This window comes from Frankliniella occidentalis, unplaced genomic scaffold (assembly GCF_000697945.3).
Source record: "Frankliniella occidentalis isolate FOCC.00 unplaced genomic scaffold, Focc_3.1 Scaffold8, whole genome shotgun sequence".
NCBI lineage: Eukaryota > Metazoa > Arthropoda > Insecta > Thysanoptera > Thripidae > Frankliniella > Frankliniella occidentalis.
The window spans coordinates 2002987-2008168 of NW_026267138.1; the positions used below are offsets into that span (position 1 = coordinate 2002987).

The following is a 5182-nucleotide window of genomic DNA, read 5'->3' on the forward strand; positions in this document are numbered from 1 at the left end:
CCTCACTCTCTAGCACAGAGCGGGCTAACTGTGTTGCTGGACTAAAGTCCTCCCCTCCCACTACCCCCCTCACCCTGTTCCAGTCAATTTAGAAGGCGTTTCTGGTTGTTGGTTGTTTTCAGGGAGCTCTCCGATTGCTCTCCAGGGGCGAGGGGGGCGCAGAGCTCGCATTGCAGCATCGGCAGTGCACCGCCACGCCACCGCTGCGCTCAAGACTGCGCGCCTATGTTTTGAGACAGTCCCCTAAGAGACTCTCTACCAGAAGGCAAAGTCTCGTTCAACCGCCCCCCCCCCCCCTTCTGAGCCGTTCCCGTAGTGCGATTATTGTCTGCATCCCTAGTGCATCCTTTGGGGAACTCGCTCCTTGACCGCCCCTCTATCCCGGCTACTGTTGTTGCTGCTAGGCAACCCTGGCCCTGGGCCGGGGCAGACCTGGCCTGGCAGCGCCTCTGGCAGCCCCGTACACGGACAGCGTACACGGACGCCGTGCACTCCTCCGCACGTCCGCGCACTGAGCTCATCCCCTTGTGTGAAAGGCTTGTTGAACTGATTCCGGAAACTCCTCAGGCAATTAAAGATGAGTGAGTACTCTGCCCTCCTTAATACGATGAGGGGGTGAAACTGGAGTGGCCCTGATTCGTCGTGAGCTTCCCGACCGCCGCTTGGCTGCGCCGTTTTGTGAGGTTAGTCTCTACACTGGAGTAAGTGTCTCTACCATACAGGACCGCTTACGCTGATCGGCTGTTATTCTTAAGAGGGTTGTAACTTAAGCTGACCATTTTGGCATTTTTCAGTAGGAACAATTTGGGGACCTTAGATATCTGACCATTACCAATGTGTAAGTTAATTTTGTTTCACCACTGAACCCATGTTCATGGTCTTGGCAGCCTGAACCTACAGGAAGGCTGTTGTCTATTTTAGAAGTAAATGTTTCATTAGAAATATAACAAAATTGAATTTTAGTATTTTTAGTAAATTGTAAAATAAAATAATGCAAGATTGTTTGCAAGATTGCAACATAGTATACTAAAACCCCCTGTGTCATTTAACAGCCCTTGTGGTCCTGATTCAGGAAAACCTTAGTGCAGATTTTTAAACCAATTGTTTTTGGATGAATCTTGTGCACAAGCTTCCAAAGTAGACAATAGCTTTCTTGTAGGTTCAGGCTGCCAAGACCACGAAAATGGGTCCGGAGGTACATTCTGATGTTCTTTCTTTGTTTAATGAGATGCAGTGAAACAAAATTCACCCACACATTGGTAATGGTCAGATAACTAAGGCCCCTCCGCCCCACTGGCGGACGGCCCCACCATCGTCGCCGCAGCAGCCGACGATGAAGCCGGACCAGCCACCGGCGGCCCCGACGACGGACTCACCGCCGCCGCCCCAGCCGCCTCCGCCGTGCCCTCAGCGTCTGACAGGATTCGCAGCTGGCTGCAGTGAGTGGGGCCCCCTGTCTTACACTGTAAATCCAGGGTGACCAGCAGCTGTGCGACTCAGGTACGTGACCCTCTGGACACCTTGTGGTTTGGTGCTGTTTCCCTGCAGAGGGGCCCAGGCAGGGCGTGTCCAATAACAGGGCACCCTACCTAGGCTTGGCCTGCACCCTGCAGGGAAAAGGGTGCCAAACCACAAGGTGTCCAGCAGCTGAGTGTTTTCGTCCCCCGCCGTGCAGATGGCGTCACGTTGTCTCCCTGTCATGTCCAGGAGGCACTGGGTCCCGGTCGCCGCTGAGAAGACAGTCCGGCCCGCAGAAGTGGCGGGACCGCCGGCATGGAGTCCTTCATGGCACAGATGGAGCTGCAGCGGGCCCAGCAGCGCCGCTGGCTGAAGCGGCTGGAGGAGTGGGAGACCATGCTGCAGGAGCGAGGATAGCGGAGCACGAGAAGCACCTTGCAAGCGCTCCGGGGTAAGGGTTGGCGATGCAGCAGAAGGGCGGCGCCCTCCCGCCAGGTGAATGTCAGTAGAATCATCACACGTTTGTCTCTGCGGCAGGATGTCCGGTTGCGGTTCGGGCTGCTTTGCGCTGAATCGAATGGATCAAGGCCGCCGCCGAGAGACCAAGAGGGCTCGTGCTATGCAAGTGGATGCTCGTGGGCCCGCCGTGTTAACATGACTACCTTGCACCTGTACTTGTACGTCTATCCTGCCATATCTGTACGAGAAAACTTGCAAACCTGCTATAAAAATTCTAAGAAACATTTTGGATGGTGCTTTTACCCACCAAATTCATTTAAACGTTAAAGTAGCGTGATTTGTTTGTAACTGGTTCCGCGGTCGGTATTCCTGTTTTCCTCTCCTTGAGCCGAGACCAAATAGGGTCTATTACGTTAGGATTAGCGTCTAGAACGACTGGCTATAGAGTTATTTTGTCTTAAGTTTGTCGTTTGATGATAGCGACATACACATACGGTAAACGAAGGACGAACAAACACCGCTGGTAATCTTTGGTAACCACCGGTATTCCTTGGTAATCATTGGTAATCCCAGATAGTCCTCGGTAATCCTAGGTCAATCTTTCCTGTTTCGTAATCCGCTGTACATTGATTTTACGAGTTGGGCACCCCTCGGGGATAAAACTTAATCCTTAAGCAGATAATTATTAATTTTGTTTCAAAGGTCCCCCTAGAGGTCCCCTCTTAAACGCTATGTGGTCAAATTTGTATTCTCCCGATCACAACAAATTTTACTCGCTTATTCTGTTGGTTTGAGGCGAAATAATTGGCAGCTTTGTCCTGTCGGCCCCCTCGCCTGAAGGGTAGGCAACTTATTCGGCAGCCACGCCAGATGAGCCGCAGACCAGCGGGAGCCGGCACCGCACCGCCACGCTGCTGATCCTAAAACTGGCGATGTTCTCCCATGGATCGCACAGCGTGATCGTGTGTTGTCTACGCCATGGCGCCGTTGATTCGGAAATGTATTGGTTTAGTATCGTCTTTCCCTTCAGGCCCACCCACGACGATCCAAGAAGGGTCGTTTACCCATCAGTACTTGATGTTATGTTCGGGAATGTCAGATCAATAGCGGGAGTGTTGGAGCCAACGCTACGCCGCAGTGCCGCGGAATAGCAATAGCATACTCTCTAGGGGCCATGGCACCTTACGGGGGAGTAGGCAAACCCGTAACACTGCGGCGTCCATTTTGACAACTTTGTATGGAGGCACTATGAACGCCATAGTGCCAGCCCCGTCTAGGTCTAGACTTCGCTCGGCACTCTCGTTCCTTTGTTCTCGTCACGGCTGGCTACCTGGGCACTTGAGCTTGAGTCAACCAAACGGCCCTTGCTACCACGGCTTTTCGGTCCGCCCTCCTCGCCGCCCGCGTCCGAGAGCAGAAGTTGTCATCGAGGTAAACGCCAAGCTCGCCGAGGCCTCACTCAAAACCGCCAACTCATTAGATGCTCGTCTCCGGCGGGCGGCACGAGCAGGGGAGCAGGGTGGTGGTGAGGTATGGACAATGTCGGGCTTATCACCCCCGCCGGCCGCTCCGCGCTCCCTGGAGTGGAACAGTCGTGAGGTCGCTGCTCTCTCGGCACGCTCCGAGCCTCCGGCGCCACCGTGATGCGATGCTGCCGCGCGGTACGGAACAGGAGCGCGATGTTGATGTCGCTGCAGCAGAAAGGATCGAGAGGGAAAGGGGGGGGGGGCTGATCGCCATAGAGTCGGGCTGGAATAGTAGCATCCAGCAGGAGTCAATAGGGCATGCCATGAAGTCGAGACTACGACTGGTATCATGGTCTCGCCGAAACTGGTGCTGCTGCATTTGGCGGTCCCCGGCCCGCTGGAGGGCACTCGCGGAACGACACGGCAAGCAGCGCGAGCAGCGCCCTACCCGACCCCGCGGGGCTCCGTTACCTCTCTGAGCGCCGCTCTCTAGCCGCGCTGAGCCCGGCCGGCCGTCCCATCCGGCGCGGCGCAGCGCGCAGCGGTCCCGTTGGGACTGGGGGGGCGGCCGGGCAGGCCGGGCCGGAGGGTACCGGAGGGGGCCCAACTTCGCGGTGTTGTTGCCAGAACCAGGCGGGCGATGGCACGGGGTGGCGGCCGTTTCGCGGACCGGTAGCTGCCCGGGCGGTTTGCGACGCGGAGTTGACAGTTTTTGGTCCTGCTTCGGAGAGTCGAGGCGCAGGATGCCGTCGTCGTCAGGCTGGGGTCGGAGTACGTGAGCACCAGTTGAGCACCGTCGCGTCGCGTGACCCCCGCCGCCATCGTGGACCTGGTCCTGGCGATGAAGCCCCGCCACATCCGCCGCCTGGTGGTGGCGTTGGCGGTGTGCGGGGCGCTCCTGCTGGTCGCCTCCCTCGTCCTGGGACTGCTGGACAACGGCTTGCTGCAGGGCAAGAAGAGTACCCGCACCGAGGGCGACGACGACGCGCCGGCGCAGTTCGGCCCGGATGACCCCGGAGGCTTCCACCGCTTCCAGGACGAGCTCGTGCGCCGCAAGTCCGAGGAAGGACAGCGTCGACGTCAGGAAGAGGGCGCCGAGGACGCCGTCAACGTCTCGGAGAAGGAGGCAGCCAGTTTCATAGTGAGTTGCAAATTTTAGGTGCTCGCGCGTAAGATTTCACAAGCGCGCCTGATTATTGAGGCTTTGCATGCGTGCGCTAAGGTCGACCTGGAAGGCACATACTTGTATATTAGAAACGTTTTTCGTAAAGAAAGTACGTCCATTTTAGATAGTCCCCTAATTCCTCTGATTCATTCGGCAAATCACGGGAGCTCAGCGCCTGCGAGACTGGGGATAGGCCACCCCGCGGTGCACGCATGCGCTGTAGTCAAGTTGTTGCCTACCTAGCAGGCGCTATGAAAGCTTGCGTCGGCTGAACTAGTGGCCAGTAGGCTGAACTTGGCAGTTTGGCTCGGCGAATGACGGACGTACTTTCTGGACGATCACCAAGTCATGTGTTTCTCGACCAAATTGAGCATCGTATTTACATCCCACTCAAATAAGGCGACATGTCATGTCTGCATCGCCTTGCATTTCTCCCTCATGTTCTACTCGGAGCCAGTGCACGTAAAGCCGTTTTGTTTGCAGCGAGCAGCGAGCCGCTGGAACGAGCACCGCCTGCAGAGGGTCCAGGAGGTGTGCGCGCGCCACAACCTGGGGCTCTACCGCTCCTCCGCCGCCCCGCCCGACGTCAAGCTGCCTCCCACCCCGCAGTACGCCGTGTTCTACTACGATAGGT

General features: G+C 56.6%; 1 protein-coding gene and 1 long non-coding RNA gene across 9 annotated transcripts in view; both read left to right on the forward strand.

Annotated features, from left to right (window-relative positions):
* The window catches only part of LOC113207626 (START domain-containing protein 10-like), a 17714-nt gene that overhangs the window by 4793 nt on the left and 7739 nt on the right, over positions 1 to 5182 (forward strand). The window lies entirely within an intron of this gene.
* On the forward strand, positions 1954 to 5174 carry LOC127751132 (uncharacterized). The gene is made up of 3 exons (XR_008011989.1): positions 1954 to 2135; positions 4333 to 4524; positions 5032 to 5174. It is a non-coding gene; the product is annotated as an uncharacterized LOC127751132 (long non-coding RNA).